The sequence below is a fragment of the Mus musculus genome, chromosome 10, assembly GCF_000001635.26.
Source record: "Mus musculus strain C57BL/6J chromosome 10, GRCm38.p6 C57BL/6J".
NCBI classification, from domain to species: domain Eukaryota; kingdom Metazoa; phylum Chordata; class Mammalia; order Rodentia; family Muridae; genus Mus; species Mus musculus.
In genome coordinates, this window is record NC_000076.6 from 10,645,809 (window position 1) to 10,664,182 (window position 18,374).

The window sequence follows — 18,374 nt, forward strand, 5'->3', positions numbered from 1 at the left end:
TTTTTCGGGACAGGGTTTCTGTGTAGCCCTGGCTGTCCTGGAACTCACTTTGTAGACCAGACTGGCCTCGAACTCAGAAATCCACCTGCCTCTGCCTCCGAAGTGCTGGGATTAAATGCGTGTGCCACCACTGCCCGGCCCAGAATTTTTTTGATGCATTTCTTCGAGTGGAATCCCAACAAGTGCAGCTCAACTATGCAATGTAAGGTGGACCAATATATGCATGTCAATTGTGAAGAATCCTTCATCATGTGTCCTTTCACATGCTTGCTTTAGCAGAACATCCTCTCTCCTGTGTCTGTTTCAATGAAATGTTTCTTCACAAGTCTTCTTTAGCCTTTCACCTGTGTCCACAAAAACAAACAAACAAACAAAAACCAAAAAAACACTCTTCATATGTTTGCTCCAGCAAAACACCATCCAACACAACTGACTTTCCAAAGAACCCTTAGGTTTGCACTTCTTGTTATAAGAGAGATGTTCATATGTTGGTTAGGGCCAGGTAGATTCAAACTGTTCTTGCCTTCATATGATTGTTTTGATGAAAAAGGTAGTTAAAAAGTGAAAAATGGAGCTTTTACAAGGCCTCCATAGAAAGCTCATATAGAATGGTTTCTATTGTAAAGTAAAAGGTAGTCAAGATGTAAATCTTAATTATTATGCCATTAATGGCATGGGAGTGAATCTAAACTCTGTAAAAAATAGAGATTTAACAATGACAAGTGATATTGTATGTCAATGATACAATAATTTCAATATTTTCCATGTAGTACATCTTTTGAATGTTCTTACTGTAAGAATAAGGAATGGAATTATAAAGCATATATAATGAAAGAGAAAAGTTAGACTTACAGAATTTATGCATTGGGATCAAAGTAGAGTGATATTTAATAATAATAACTTAAAATTCAGGTATCCCACACACAGATGTTCACCTGTTTCCTTTCATGTCCTGTGTTATTGTACGAAGTCTCAACCTGAAATTACATTTGCTAACTACATTTGAAAAATAAGACATAAATCCATACTGTAGAACAGGTATAGTTGGTCTATTTCTCTGAGAAACAGTTGTATCTAGTTTTATATGGATTTTTGTTACTTAATGGTATAAAATAGTTATGGTAGTTTGCCCTTTTCATCTAACTTCTACTTGTACTCATGGTTAATCTACTTTGCAGCCTTTACCATCCAGTTGAGGAGGTTCATTGAGCGTTTCTTAGAGATAATTGAATAGAATTTAGTTCTTAATTAACCCCTAATCAGAAGAACATAATGAATATCAAATTCAGACTTTCCTGAAAATGAAACTGATTTTACAAATTATTTTTCTTTTCTATTTTTGTCATTTCTTTCTTTCTTTATTTCACTCCAGATTTTATTCCCCCCACCCCAGTCCACCCTCTGACTGTTCCACATCCTATACCTCCTTCCTACCTCCCTGTCTCCACAAGGATGTCCCCTCTCCCCAAATTCCACCCCACCAGACCGCTAATCTGCCTGGGGCCTCCAGTCTCTTGAGGGTTAGGGATAGGTCTTCTCTGACTGAACCCAGACCCAGCAGTCCTCTGATGTATATGTGTTGGGGGCCTTATATCAAGCTGGTGTATACTGCCTGGTTGGTGGTCCAGTGTTTGAGAGATCTCTGGGTACAGATTAATTGAGACTGCTGGTCCTTCTACAGGGTTCAGCTTCTTCCAGTCTGCACAGGGATCAGCAGCTTCTGTCCATTGGTTGGGTGCAAATATCTGCATCTGACTCTTTCAGCTGCTTGTTGGGTCTTCCAAAGTATGGTCATGATAGGTCCCTGTTTGTGCGCGCTCCATAGCCTAAGTAATACTGTCAGGCCTTGGGACCTCCCCTTGAGCTGGACCTACTTTGGGCCTGTCACTGGACCTTCTTTTCCTCAGGCTCCTCTCTGTTTCTATCCCTGCAGTTTTTCTAAGTCATATAACAAACCATCACTTGATACTGTCTTCTCTGTTGGGTAGCTAAGAACTTCACGACAAAGACTTTTTGCCTTTTTGTTTGTTTGTTTGTTTGTCTGTCTGTTTGTTTGTTTTGTTTTTTTTTAAGTAGCAACGTAGAACTAACCTTCAATTTTTATGGAGGAAAGCCAAGTCCTACTAATGTGCAATGAATTCTGTCATGCTAACTCTGTTTTGCTGCACACCACCCTCATTAGATGAAAACACTTCAGCTGAGCTGAGAGCTACATAATTGAACACTTGAGTCCTGACATGTGCTTCAATAAAAGACTGTGGTGAGCTCTGTTGTTGTGATGATATCTACATGCCAATATCAATGTTCACTTCTGCTTCTGAGTCATCCCCAAGTGTGTCTTTAACTACATTGTGTTTCTGGGCTTTGTTTCTCCAAATTCCAATTTCCTGTTTAGACATTATTCTGTCATCATCTCACCATCAGTGGAACGATGCTCAAGTATTGGAGTTTATTTTCTCAGTCTGCTCTCTCTGTAGGACCTGTGCCAGCCACCCCACTGAATACAAACCTTAAGCCCCAGCATTTAAGAACTTCAACACTGTGGCCCAAACAGTACCTGTTTCTTTAGAGAAATTTGCTACTGTTGCTAGACTCAACCTTCTTCCATTTACTGTTAGTTTTGTTCAGATTTTTCTTTATTCTTCTTTCAGAATCTGTTGACTCCACTTCTCTGTCCCTACAAAGCCCTCCACATATCCATAAGTCCAATGTTTGCTCTATGGCCTGGGGACTCAGCATTATAAAGAACAACAGCAGCAGCAACAAACAAAAACTCACAAATAAGCCACTGCGGTGCAATATTTACTGTAGACATGTGACTCCCCCCCCACACACACACCTGAGCTTTGGCGCTGTGAATCGTTTTCGGGAATGCTCCCTTTCTTTGCACATACCCATGGAGAGTGTTCTTAGTGCTTCCAGTACACTGAAACTCTGAACTGCAGTATCTGTCCTTCATACTCTAATGGTAGCTCTTTACTTTAGCTAAACTACTTACTCCTTCCTTATACGGTCAGTCCACTCTCCTCTTCCAGGAACATTCTGGGTGGACTTAAACCAGCGAGCATTTTAACCATTGGGCATAGAGACAGGCCTGTGAATATCATAGGACTGTGATGCTTATGGTTCTCTGCTGACGACATCTCTGGAAGCAGCTTAATTACTCTGCAGCAGAGACGATCTCGGTCTGTTGAGAATGAGAAATGGGGAGTGGGTGTAGTGCTTTACAGCTTCTGCTGTCTACAATTGTGATGCCTGAAAAATTAGATTTTATGCAAAAATCAGAAGCTTAAAGGGATATCTTAATGAACCAGAGACTATACTTGCTTAGATTTTACACTTATAATAATGAAACCTTCCTGATCAGAGTTAAAGTCACCTGTTGCTTCTAGCTTAGCATTCCTGAAGTATGTAAAATTTAGATAATTAGCATTTTATAATAACTTATTTTAAATAATGTATGTTGGCTTTTAGACACAATGATACTGTACAACAATAAACTATGTAAACTTCTCCTATTTTTGATTTTTAATCAAAAATTCCATATTATATATTTTGTTTTTCCCTCTCCTAACTCCCTCAGACCCTGCACTACTCAACCAATTCCATGTTCTTTCTTTCTCTCAAAACTTTATAACTTTTATATGTAAATAGAAGGCAAATATGCTTACTATTACTTTATTACAATATTTGATTTATTGCAGTGATTTTGAATTGATCCCAGACACCTCTGAGTTACCACTCTACATTACTAATCACAGTACCAGGATGGCTCTCATGGGCTAAAATTTCAACCCAATAGATTCAGTTTCTTGGCCAGGAGATCCATGCTCAGTTCCCACTAACAGTAGACTTTGGGTTGACCTGCACTGAGCCAGGATCTAATCTGTTGTGGGGTCATGATAGGAATTTGAATCCTAGGGCAGATTGGGAAGGTATTATCTGGTCCTTAAGTTGGGAAAGGGAGGTGGAAGAGTCTCCCCAAATCAATATGTTATCCATATGATAGATATAGAGTCCTTTGTCTAAATAGGGTTTTAATGCAGTGGCTACAGCCTCCTGACAAATGGTTGGACTGTTAGCCATTCCCTGTGAGAGAACAGTCCATTCATATCATGAAGCTGGGCCAGAGTTGTTAGTGGGGAGTACTGAGAATGCAAAGTGTTTGCAGTCTCAGGTGGAGAGGGATGGAAAAAATGCAGTCTTTTAAGTCTATTGCTAACAGTGGAACATTGGCCGGGATGGCTGAGATGTGAGGTAGCCCTCTTTGTGGGGAGCCCCAGACTCTCATGGTTTTGTTAATTGCCCTCAGATCTTGTAATAATCTCCATCCCCCTGAGCTCTTTTTTAATAGCAAACACAGGGGTATTCCATAGACTGCGGGAGGGGCAGAGATGCTGTAGCAACAGCTGTTCTTCTACCAGCTGTGTGAGGGCTCTAAGCTTCTCCCTTGATAGAGGTCTCTGTGGGACCCAGATGGCTTCATCGGAAAGCCAATCAAGGCAGGGAGTACTAAATCTGACAGTGGCCCCTAGAATTGGGGGTGATTTGGAGGAGGGTTTTAAGGGTCTCCTTGGGTATTGTCTTTATAGGTAGTGTTCTCTATTGTTATGTGGTCTCTTTATGGTTGGGTTACCACATCTAAGAGCCACATCTAAGGCTTGTAAGATATCTCTCCCTAGAAGATTGGTGGCTACTTGAGCCACCAGTGGCCATATGTGGCTGATAGCTCCATCTGGGTCCTCCCATCTATAGGCCTTTTTGGAAATGAATGCTTGAGAGGTGCCCTTATGCTTAGGAGCTGGGGCCCAGGGATCAGTTGCTAGTCACATGGGATCCACTGCTGTCTTAAAATTGTCCTGTGTTTTCCTTGAGGGTAGGGTTCCATGGAGGTCATGAAGGGAAATGTTAATGGAAACAGCTGATATGGTTGGGAGAGAGAAGCACAGAGAAAGCATTGGGAGGAGTTGGGGTGGGTTGTTAAAGGAAGGAGATCAGCTGCTTATTGGATGCATTGTACCCAGGAGAGGGTAATTCATAGCTCCTTCTGAGAGTGATTTTTCCTGTTGGATAATGTTAGCATGAGTAAAGACTGATGTGAGGGCAGGAACAAGCTCAGAGTAAATGTGCAGGTCAGCTACTGGGTATCTGGCATAGCCATTGGGGTAAAGTTTACCCATGATCCCAGCCCGCCAACGATCATCCTATGAATTGTCGATGGAGAGCTGAAAATGAATGTTAAGGTTGGTGAACATAGTGCCACCACGATTGGTGGATTCCATTCTGCAGCTCCAATATCTGCAACCTCCATATGTGGAGACATTTATCTGTGTTTTGGTAATGAAAGCAGAGAAAAGGACTGGGGATAGTGGAGATGGAATTTGGGTATAGAGGGATCTCAATCCTGGTTCGACATCCTTCAAGTGGACAGTCCCAGGTCCCTATAACTTTGTTGTGTCCATTGTAGGTTTCTCTAGCATAGAATCTCCAGTGATAGGTGTTAGGAAGGCTAAGGAGGGGCTGGCAGCAGCAGAGTTAGCATGAAGAATGACAAAAACAGCCAAGAAAATAGAGGAGAGGGGGGCTTATAGAGGGCACATGGTCTGGGCAGCAGTCACCAGGTCATGGATGTCCTTCCAGGAGATCTCGTAGTCCTTCTGGGTGTGGTGTTTCCTCTACCACCACCACCACCTCCTCCTCCTCTTCTGTCCTTGATCTGTCAGCAAGAGGCGGGCCATCTTCTTGGTCATTGGGATGGTATCGGACATTTCTGGCAGGAACCGAGATAGGCTTAGGCTGGTCTTGTGGAAAAACACAAGTAAAACCCCTCCCAGTTGTAAGGAGGGGTTCTGGTCCCTATCAAATTCCATCCAAAGGATCTCTCCATCATACTAGGATAAGGGGAGTTAATTTTGGTGTGTGCCAATGGAGGGAGATAGGAGAATGTTTGAAGTTTTTGTAGATGTTAAATATGTTTAGGGTAGTCAGAGCCATCATTAATTAATTGTATATTAGGGAGATAAGTAGTTGCCTTTTGTTTTAGCAGTTGGGCCTTTAGGGTTTGATGTGGTTTTTCTATTATTCCTTGGCCCTGGGGGCTGTGGGAAATTCCCATATGATAGGCAATTTCCCAGTGTGTGCAGAAGGTTTTGAACTGAGAGATAGTGAAGGCTGGGCCGTTATCAGTTTTTATCTTTTGAGGAATGCCCATGATGGCAAAGGTGGAGAGCATATGGTGAATCAACATTTTTGAGTTTTCACCTGTTTGGGCCATAGCCCACATAAAATGTAAGTGTGCATCTACAGAGACAAAAACATATTTCTGTCTACCGAATTGGGGAATATGGGTGACATCAATTGGCCATAAGGCATTGGACTTAAGGCCTCAGGGATTGGTGCCCATTGTTTGTAAAGCTGGGGTGGTAATGAGGGATGCACAAGAGGAGCGTGTCTTTATTATCCTTTGGAGTTGAGCAAGAGGGATGTGTGGGAAGCGGGCACGAAGCCCCTTTATATTTGTGTGTGTGTGTGTGTGTGTGTGTGTGTGTGTGTGTGTGTGTGTGTGTTCAGTGGAGGCCATGAATGTCCTGTTGAGGCAGTTTGGTCGGCAAGTGCATAGAGAACCTGGCAGGGGACTGTGAGATTGGACATGTTGGATGTAGACGGGGGAGTCTTTTTCCTGTAGGATGGTGGAGACCTGTATGAGTAGAGAGTAAAGTGGGTTGGCATCTAGTTTGATGAAGGATCTTGACAACCAGCGGAGCAAATTGACAGCATATTCACTGTCTGAAAAGAAGTGTCCCAAGCTTCTGGCATTCTGGCTAGACTCCACCCCCACAGTTACCTGACTATAGCCAGGTATGCTCCTTCCCACAGTTACCTGATAGCTCAGCCCACTATAAAAGGGGCTGCTTGGCCCCTCCTCGCTCTTTTTAACCTCTCACCTTTCTTACTCTCATCTCTAGCCCCCCGTCTCTTCCTCCCTCTTTCCACGTGGCCATGGCCATCCTCTCTCTTTCTACCTTCTCTCTTTCCCCCTACAACAAAGCTCTAAAACCATAGACTGCACTGCTCATCAAGGCCTACCATGCTTGAATGATAGGATAGGCTTTCCCCTAAGGAGCATCCCTCATTACCACCCCAGATTTACAAACAATGGGCACCAATCCCTGAGCCCTTAAGTCCAACCACCCGCTGGAAAGCCTTCCTGCACTCCAGCCACAGATCGAACCAAGGACTCTTGCCCTCGTGGGAACTACCCAGTGACCCCCTCCCCCCCCCTGCCCTTTCCTCCCTTTGATCCCAGGGCTGACTGAGCCTCCCTGGGGCCCCAATTTTGTTCTCAGCTCTTCCAAGGTGTCCAGCATGAGATGCTCAAGACTGAGAACCTGGTACCTAGGACTGCCCCTGGCGGGCTGGTTCTGTAGCTTCCCACAGCCAGACACCAATCCCAGGGCTGTGTGGAAAGCATGCGGCAGTCCTTCCGCATCTGCCCGCCCAGAGCATCGGAACTCTGGCAGGACGCAGGTTTTCTCCCCCATGCCCTCTGCCCCGCAGTCTACTTCTGCAGATGTAGGCTCCATGCTTGTGTTAGCTTTCCACTGTGATAATAATTGTCTGAGACAGTCTGCCTATGAGAGTTTTGTTTGCTGAAGACGACTGGGGTGTTCCATTTGATGAATCATTTCATTGCTTTGACATTGCAGTGAGAAAGGACATCATCAGTAGCAGTGTGGAATAAAACTATGCAGTCATGGCTGAAGCAACAAAGAGAGGATGAAAAGGGGGTCAAACATCCCTTTCTAGGGCATTTTCTCATTGACCTAAAGATGTATTTTACTAGGCTGTACGTGTGAAAAGCAGCACAAGCTCTAAATAATGCCATAGCCTAAAGAGAAAGCCTTTAATGCACAGGGCTTTTGAATAACATCCAAATCACAGCACTTACCATCCCTATGGATCCCCATACCATATCCACTCTAAGGATTGTAGTAGCAGCTGTACCCATTCACTAGTCCAGGTGTGGAGACAGTCAGCCTGAGTGTGCTCCTGCAATGACACTGCATAAGTACCTGAACGGAGAAGCGTTTCCTTCACTTGAGACAGTCTGTGAGTAAGGAAACGCTGGCGTTTTTTAGATTTGTAGACATGAATTGTCCCGTCCAGCAGGACTTAGTTATTCCGTGGGTCGAGGAGGACCAGGGCCTGGAAGAGAAATGAGCGGAGAAAGGGAAGCAAGACCAAACAAAGATTTGTCAAGGTCTGTTTAATGAAGGCTAGGAGCCTGATTATAAGCACACAGTCAGAGAAAATAGGGAGGGGTCGAGGGCGCATAATAAAATACAGAGAAAGGGATGGACATCTGGGACGAATGCTGATCACAGGCTTCTCGTAGCTTATCTTGGAATGTCGGCCCCCTAACAGTCCCGGGCGGCCTTCAAACATTCTGCAGTTTATCTTGGAGTGCCAGCCCTGACCTCACAGTCCCAGGCACCAAATGGAGACATGGAGGAGGAGGTGAAGCTGCCTTAATCTAAGCAGTTCTAGGCGTCAAGTGAAGGATGGAGTGAAGCTGGCAGTCTCAGGCACCAGGTGGAGGCAATGAAGAAGGGGGTGACATAATTCCCTTCAAAGGGTCAGCCGGATCTTTAGGGTGAGAGTAACTGAGAGTAACTTAGTTTCCCACAGTTTGGTCTCTCACAATGAATGTAAGAAATCAACAACAGTGGTCCTAAAAAAAATGGAGAATTATGAGTTGCAGTGGACAAATGTCTGAAAACAATCACATTACAGAAGCTAAGCGAGCAGGAAGAGAATTGATACAGACAACTGACTAATATAAGAAGGGAGCTCTTATGAAGAGAGAGATCAAAAAAGAAAACCAAATAAAAATCACGGAGGGAAATAAAGAGAGCAGCTGCTGCCACAACAGGTGTACATGGAAGTGAACTTGAAAACAGGTCACTTGAAGTTCCCCAGAGAAACAAATAAACAAAGGAATGGAAAGAGCTAATCAAGACTGTAGAATTAATGGGATGCTTTCAAATGTACCAATGTGCATACATACTATCAAAGTTTAAGAAAATATGGGAAAGTGAAACTGAAAGAGACCTTATTTAAAGAAATGATAGCAAGAACAAAACCAAAACCAAACAAGAACAACAAAAAACTATTCTGAGTCTATAGCAGGAAATAAACACTGAGATTCGTGAATAATTAGGACCCCCAGGTAGATTCTACACAGATTTGCCCTGAGATGAACTGTAATCTAATTCTCAAAAGCCAAAGAGAATTTTGAAATCAAAGAGAAAATTGATGTTTGTGACAGACATTCCATGAGGCTACAAGCAGAATTCTCAGCAAGAGCCTTGCAGATGAAGAGAGCATAAAATAATCTATAGGTTTTGAATTGAACTATGGTCCCCAAACTTTGTATACTAATTTCCTATAAGGTCTTTCGGAGGGAAATTCAATAGAAGCAGTTTCCTTAAATGGAGAGATGACACTGCACTGTATGTCTTTCTTTCTCTAGACAGATAGGAACACACACACACACATACACACACACACACACACACAGAACTATGTGAGGACATCATAAGGAAACAGCCATTTGCAAGACCAAGAGAGAGTTTTTACCAGAAACCAGACTTAAAGATACCCCAAATTTTGAGACAATTTCTGTACTTAAATCATATTGATTTTGTAGCCTTAGCAGGCTCAGATGGACAAACAGATAATAGATGAAAGGTGGATGAGTAGATGGGCTTATAGATCTTAGACACAGATACTGCTAGACAGACAGGCATGCAGCATGGCTAACCCAGACACTCCTTAAGAAGTAAGGCTGTTGGATAGCAGAACTCTGGGAGATATAACCACAGAGGAAAATGAGACTCATACTTTGCTAGGGAATAGGAATTCCAGAAAAGAATGAATTTGAGTTGAGCCTAAAACTGTGAACAAGTCATCCATGGAACAAATTAAAGAAATCATTCTAGGAGGGAAGCATGGCTTACTTGAAGTATGGTTACAGGGAACAAATGGCACTTCCAAGAATCTGTAGGTGGTTTGCAAAGGTGAGAGAAGGTATTGATAGTGAGTTACCATTGCACAAACAGAATCGCCTGAGGCTAAATGTCTAGTTTTGTGCAAAATGAAACAAACATTTTTTTTCTTAATCCATACTCCCTTCTTTTCATCTTTATGCTGAGTTAATCTACCTTAAGTCTTATCAATTCTTTATTAAAAATTTATTTACTCACTTTACATCTAAACTGCAGCCCTCTTCTCTCCAACTCCTTCCTGTCAACCCTCCCACACCTCTCCTCTCACTCCCTCCTCCCCTTCTCCTCAGAGAATGAGAGTTCCCTACTCTCTCTGGCTGGGTACCAACCTGTCCTAGCACATCAAACCTCATCAGGACTAAGTGCATCCTCTTCCACTGAGGCCAGACAGACAGTATCTATTTCTATGTTCTGTTTGCTGCTACTTTCAATTCCCACCATGACATTCTGCTCACAGTGAGAAACATTGCCTTACTCATAAGCAAACATTACTTACTCTTTCTGTGTCTCCACTTCTGACCCATATTCAAAGGATGCAAGATAGTTGAGTAATTTTTTAAAAGTGATTGGGCAATTAAAGGATTATGGGTTATTTTTAAGTGGACTGATCGATGTGAAATTAATTTACAATGTCTTGAATGGAAAGTAAGTTTTAGAGCAGAAGAGGATTTAAGTGGCATTTCTTGGTTTGAAAGAAGAAAATTTTACAGTAAATGGATTTGGTTTAATTACATTTTGAAAAGGGAGAACCAATGAAATGCAATTTCAGTTCCACTTCAAGAGGGCATTTCTCTAAAATACTTATTATATATTCTAAACACCATAGAATGGGTAATTAAGCTATTATTTTTTCAGTGAAAAACAGATCTCTCTACGTCCTATGCTCTACCATGTTTTGGCGGGGCTGACTCTCTAGAGAGTTTATTTGGCTTTGCTGGCTATGTCTTGGTTCAGTTCCTATCGTGATGAGCATTAAAAAGACAGCGACTGCTACAGAAGGCAGAGTAGCCAATCCCATGTCTGTTTGCCTCCTATCTGACTGCTTTTGGTTCCTCTGAACATAAGCCAGCCTTCTTCATTCTGGCCAAGGCAGTGCCTTCCCATAGAACAATAGGTCCCAACCTTCCTCATGCTGTGGTGACCCCAGCCATAAAATTATTTTGTTGATATTTCATAACTGTAATTTTGCTACTCTTATGAAGCAAAATGCAACTATCTGATATGTAGGATATCATTTGGGGGGTCACTCAACCCCCAAAGGGTCATGATCCACAGGTTGAGAAGAGCTGTTATAGCAAGAAGAAAAAGCTATATGAAGGGCTTCAACATTTTATCTGTGCCAACCTGACAATGTAAGTCTAGAGATACCGAATTAATTAGCCCTACCTCTTCAGAGCTTTTCTGTGCCCTTGGGGTCTCTTTTCTTAAATTTTACTAATTATAACCTCTAATCCTTTGTGTTCTGAGAACTGTGGGTGCTAACTGCTGCTCCAGTTGGTAACTAGGTGACATCTTATACATTTGTTTCATCCTTCCAGCTACATATTTAATATCCTCACACTCAGTTAACAATTATTTATGTTAAACTCTCATTATTAAAAGAACTAATAATGGGTCATGATTCAACCAAATAGGCAGAACCCTTGGATTTCTATCTATCTATCTATCTATCTATCTATCTATCTATCTATCTATCCATCTATCATCATCTTTCTATGTATCCATTCAGCTACTTATATATTTTATATGTTTGTGGAATTGTATATAAGTTATATCTATATATCATATACATTTACTTCTATGTATACAGCAAAGTCATATATGCATGTATATTTATCTCCTGTTATCTGTAGGAGATTGATTTCAAGAGCCTTCATCCACCATGAATGTGAAAAAAACCCTCATGAATATTCAAAGTCTCTTATAGGAAATACACTAACAGTACAGATACAATATATTTTCTGAATCTTTGCTCTATAGTTGATTGTATACTAAGTTATAGAAAGCTAACTGTGTAATTAATTGACTTTATTATTTCAGGGCTTAAATAGACATGCCTAGACTTTATAGAGTGCTACAAGAGGAAAGGTAAATTTGAACATGTGGGAACAGGCTGGGATTTTATTAAGAAAGTTGAATTTGGCTTTTAACGTCTTTCAGGTTTTTGAACCAGGCCACCCAATTCATTTAGAATAATCTATAGTCAAGGTTAGATGACTGTGAGCATTAGTTATACCTTCAAAACACTTCCACAGCAAAAGAAGTAATCAATGCTTAGAACAACTCCAGATTAGCCAAATCAACCCAGCCAAAGACCATCACAGTTGAAGTGGCTTTAGTCTCTTCACCTGCCTTAGACTCATAAAGACCCCAACTTGTTTGTAAATCTCTTGGTTGTTCAGACTTAATGACAAGAAACAGAATGACTGGAAGAATTTCTCATTTTAACTTCCTTAAGAGATTACAAGGCTAGACCACCTGTGAGCCTAAAAACTCTCTGGCTCTTCACTATGTAGACCAGGTTGGCCTTGAACTTGGAGATCCACCTCCCTCTACTTCCCAAGTGCTGGGGTTAAAAGTATGCACCACCACCTCCTTTCTTTAGCTCTTTAATACACATTTTCCAGAAAGGGACATATTTAGGGAGGCCGCTTATATCCTACCCCTGACTTCTTGCATTCAATTTTGTCAGTAAATTATGAGAAAAACATGTTAAAGTTTTATTGAACAGTATGAAATGTATGTTCATCAAACCTCTTCATCTAGTCAAGTCCTCTGGATTGATAAAGCATCCTGAGCCTAGTTGACCTATGTGGGCCTTTCCAGCTGCCTGTGTATGCAGCTGAATAAAACATACCCATTTCTTCTCTGATCACTTGTTTTGATCGGAGACAGAATGCTTATTGAGCTCTCTAGCAGGAAGCTACTGTTTCTGTTTATTTTTGGTGTAATTTTTGAGGCTCAAAGGAAAGAATCTAAAAAGCCATGTTGTGCGTACTGTAAAGAACCCTTTGATTCAGGGACATTAACTATAATTTCAATAAGCAAAGTACAGAGCCATTCTGTATGTATAACTTTAATATGTTAACTCATTTTTATTTCCATTTGGAAAAGCTTTATCAGTTCTCTGGATATATTTGTTGAGCTTACTATTCCAACAAAAATTATTTTACAATTGTTTCTTTTAGAAGGCAGTTATAAAGAGATTCATAATTTTGACTTCTTAGTTTTAGAATCACAGACAGGACACTGTGAGATTGTTTAGCTTCTATTAGGTACCTGGTGCTCCTAAGTAGCTTTTACAGAGAAAATAAGCCAAAATTAGACCCCAGAGGATACAGAGTGATATATTCTTCATTCAGTCCCACCTTTTACTAATGCTCTGAGAAATAAATGCACTTGGATCCTGTTTTATGACATCTGTTCCTCATGCTGACAAGACTTGTGGTCTCTGGGCTATCGACTTGAGAATAATTTCCTGCCTGCTGAGAACATGGTGTCAGGGAATGTGGAATGAGTCAACTTAATATGTCCTTCTGGACACGCTAGTCCATTTTGTTCCAGGGAATGCTTCTGAAATGCCCAACCTAGCAAGCCTAGAATCCTGTGACACAGACAGGATTTGACCCTGACATATAGCCATATGCACATTTATTTTCAGGAATGGCTATCGGAATGAGAAACTCAAGAAAGGACATGAGTTTTAACATGCATGTAAATTAATTTGCTAATTATAATATAGCAAAGTCCCACAGGTTTTGTGGCTTAAATAAGAAATTTACTTTCTCATTGTTTGATACTTAAGAAATCTGAGGTCAAGGGAGATTGGGAGATTTGTTTTCTCCAGGCCTCTCTTTCTTTGCTTTGCAAATGGCTATCTCTGGCTGCATTCCATAAAGGCTTTGTAAGCCTTTCTCTTGTCTCGAAGCATCCAGCTTTCTTCTTATCAAAAGAAAAGTTAGGTCAGCTGAAGACCTGTGCTCATGAATTTACTTAAATTAATCACATCCCAAAAGAATTTATCTCAAATACAGTCACATTTTGGGATACTGAGGGGTGGGACATCATCCTCTGAGTTGAGAGGAGGTCCCTTTCAACCCCTACCAGTATGCAAGTAGCTCAGTATGTCGTCCTGTGGTAATGAGTTTTCCATTCAGTCTTAAGGAACCTCACTACTGAAAGCTGAGGTGATTTTTTTTCTCTTGTAAGTACAGGAAAATTTATACAACAAGAAGTTGAGGGAAATGAAAATGATAGGGTCAAGAAACTGTGGATAGAGGAAGCGATGGTGTATGAGGAAGTCAGATTTGGGGGTGTTTCCTTGCATGAAAAACAAAGAAGTATAATGTGTTCCTATTCCGTTTCACATCACTCTAGAGACATCATTCATATACTTCTGACTTTCATGTTTCCACTCAGGAAAGTTGATCACACTAGGAAGCAACCTGGAATGGAAGCTTTCATGGTTCTATCTGAGAGGAGTTTCCTTGAGTTACTGCCATGACAGTTGTCTCATCTTTCAGACTTGTAGAACTAGATAGTTTTAGAAATGCCTGGTCCTTCAGGTCAAGACTGTCCAAATGGTAGCAGATGTTTGGAGTATAGCTGTTGAAGCCTCCCCCTAGCATAGCTGTAGTCATATTGTTCCACACCCACCAGCTTTTTCATATTGTTGCTGTAATGTGCCTGTCAGTCATTGTCAAAGAAAAATAACTTGACTCAGAGCAGAGTCATGCTGACCACATAACCTACTACATTCTGTATGTTATGAGGTTTGTTAACTTTAAGAAATTCCACAACCATAAACTTCACTTAAGACCCATCAAATTAAAGGTCAATATGAACTGTTATGTCTAAAATGGCTTCAGTCAGGGCTGACCACTGGGCAGCACTTCCAGCATCTGAGTATGAGTTCATTGCTTTTTGTGGTTTTAATTTCTATAAGCTAGTCTGAGAAATGTCTAGTACACAGCTTGAGCTCTCGAGCCTGAGAGCCCTAGTCAATCAGTCTTTAAGCATGTGTGCAATTGAAATCTGACTGAAATTGGTGTTCATGGGATTTGTGGGGTGATTCCTGGACCCCAAGAGCAGCCACAAACCCTAGTCTGCTGAGATACAAAGCAAATACTGCAATGCCCAAGATTTGATACAGAACAAGCTTGGGAACTGGGTTGAAGCAGGAACATTTTTGAAAATGCTACCCTTTGTCAGCTTCTTCTGCTGCTCTCTACTCTGCCAAATCCTTGTCAGGCACCATTGATAACATGTCTACAGTAAGTAATGTATCCACATAACCCTCAAATCCAAGACTAGCTCTGACTTCAGGTATGACTGACATCATTTGAAGTTTGTCCCATTTCTTTTGACTTCTCCTTGTGCTGTGGCAAGAGAACCAGAATAAACTCTATATTTACGATTTGCCATTTCATCAAGCTCCACAGTAGGAGTGCTGAGACTCTGACTAGCCAGTATCTTATTATCACAACAGAACATTGGAGCTTATTTATAAAGAAAAACTGTTTTCAATGGTCCATGGTTTGGGAAGTTTTAGTCTAACATAAAGTAGATTAATTTGAGCCTGTGGTGATTATAATGAGAGTAGATTCCCATTGGCTCATATGTTTGAATATTTATGTCTGTCTCAGTTGGTGGCACTGGTTGGGAAGGATTAGGAGGTATGGTCCTTTTGAAGGAGTTGTCTCTAGGAGTGGGGTTTGATGTTTCAAGACTCAACACCATTTCCAGTTAGCTTGCTGACTCAAGATTATAGATCAAGAAATGAGCTGTCATCTATTCGTTCACTCTGCCATCGTGGACTCAACCACTGAAGCCAAAAGGCAATTAAACTCTGTTTTATAAGCTGTCTAGTTCTGGGTGTATTATCACAGCAATTGAGAAGTAAAGTAACTAAGACAGGGCCTTTGGTGAGTATGGCAGGTACAGAGGCACCGTGGAAAGGTAAACTGTTCACAACAGTCTTAGGGTTTCTATTGCTGTCATTAAACGCCATGGCCAAAAGCAAGCTGGGGAAACAAGGGGATTGCAGTGTTGTGTTTGTTTTGATTTTTTTTCTCTATCCACCTTTACTCCAGAGGTGACTGCACTACCAGCCCCTACCCAGCTTTTCTTGAATCCTCGGGCAAAACACACACACACACACACACACACACACACACACACACACACACACACACACACAAGTTTGCTCCTTTTCACCTTTCCTTAGGACATAATTGCTGAGTGCTAGTTACTATCGCACACCTAGAAAAGTGTGACCTTAATAATATTTTTATCGCTGCTCTTCCCACCTGCCCTAAACTTCAGTGGCTAGCCCCACCTAGCCTCTGCCAAACATCCCTGACCACCTGCCTGTAGTAGTGGCCACAGGCCCCTTCTCCTCTGAGACCTCACATGGCTGTTGGCTTCCTCTCCCTCCAAAGCATGGCAAAAATCTCCTCCTCTCATTCTTTGCATCTGCCTTTTCCTTCTAGGACTGAAAGTCCTGTCTGTACCTTCTGCCCAACAATTGGACCCTAGCTTTCTTGACTGACAGATCCAGAACAAATTGGAGAATAGGACCTTAGCATCAGATTTGTCTTAGACTTCCATAGCACTGTTCATTATTGAAGAAAGTCAGGACAGGGCAGGAGCTTGGAGGCAGGAGCTGATGCAGAAGTCATGGAGAGATGCTTTTTACAGATTTTCTTCCCCTGGCTTGCTCATCTGTCTTTCCTATTCCACTCAGGACCACCAGCCCAGGTATGGCCCCACTTACAATGGACTAAGCCCTTCCCCCAGTAATCACTAATTAAGAAAATGCCATACAGCTGGCTCTTCTGGAGGCATTTCCTCAGTTGAGGGTCCCTCCTTTTAGTAACCCTAGTTTGTGTGTCAAATTAACCTAAGACTAACAAGCACGATGCCATAAGCTAGAAAATACAGGAAAGGGGTGCGGGGGGGGGGAGGTACACTAGATGCTAGATTCTACAGTCTCCTTTGGGGAACATCTCAAACCCCTAACTAAGGAAACCTCCAAGACTCTACTTCTCCACACTTTACTTCACCTATTGAGGACCAGGGACATTCTGTATCCAGACTGTAATAGTCTCCCAAGGCAGCAGAGTCAAACCTTATTTTAAATGGTCTAGGCTAGGGTATGTGTCTGCTCTTTGAACCAGTGAATATTTCTTACTGGGTGGGTCTTGAGCTGATTACCCACTTCTTGAGCCAGACCAGAGTTCAATAAATAATAAGTCTTCTAGAGATTCAATAAGAAACCCTGCCCCAAGAGGCACTGCAAGTATGGCTGCTGTGTCACATGTGCCTTAGGAGGTGACAAAGAAGAAAGAAGCTATTTCTATGTTCAGTGTTCAACAGACAAACACTTGATTGAGTAGTAGCCTACCATTTTCTGAAAAAATGAATCTGAGACAGCCACCAGTCTGATGCCTTGTGCCTCTCCTGAGCAGCAGGGTAGAGCTGGCTATGTTTGTGGGTTGAGCATGAGCCGGACCCTAGAACATGATATCTGGAAAGGTGCAGGGCTGACCAGCTCAGATTATATCTCAGGCCCAAATTCGGGGCTTTGAATTGGCCCACCCCACCATCTATTCTACATATCCAAAATTACAGAATTTCGATGACACAAGGCAACAAATCCATGAAGAATCCCATCGGGGTTCCAGTATTAACAGAGTAGCAGAAGCCAGAGGCCTTGTACCAAACAAACAAGTCATTGCAATGAACATTCACAAGCAAAGAAGTGTGGGGAAAAGGGTACACTGTGGGACACAGTACAGCTTCCACAAAGAGATTGTTTTCTCTGTTGGGTGGCGCAAAGGTGGAGGGCAGGTACAAGGGGAGGGGGAGATGAGTGGAGTTGGGGTGCATGATGTGAGATTCACAAGAACCAATAAAAACATTTAAAGGTACAAGAAGAAAAGTGTGGGGACACTTATCATATAGTTAAATAGTCCATACATCGAGAGCTGAATGAGACAATTAACATTTACAAGTCACTGGGTCCTTACTGTAATGGGAGGTACAGCCATAGCTATAAAGTGTTGTAGTGACATTTAAAGGACATAACATGAATAAAAATCTCCAGCAGAAGCTGGCATGTAATAGCAAAGACTAGAAACTATGTCTTGGCAGAGACATGCTGTTGTCCCCCCACCCCCACCCCACCCCCACCTTAAGAATTTATCCAGATGTACAGCTCAGTTACCTGACTAAGGGACCAGCCCTAGGAAGGTGGACTCACTGTAAGTGAAGTTAAGAGCTAATGATGGAATAATTATCCCTCTA

At 41.9% G+C, this 18,374-nt stretch overlaps 1 non-coding gene across 1 annotated transcript; it reads left to right on the forward strand.

Annotated features, from left to right (window-relative positions):
* The first annotated feature begins 17,345 nt into the window (after positions 1-17,345).
* Positions 17,346-17,476, forward strand: Gm23601. Its single transcript, XR_003949113.1, has one exon. It is a non-coding gene; the product is annotated as a small nucleolar RNA SNORA17 (small nucleolar RNA).
* The last annotated feature ends 898 nt before the right edge of the window (positions 17,477-18,374 follow it).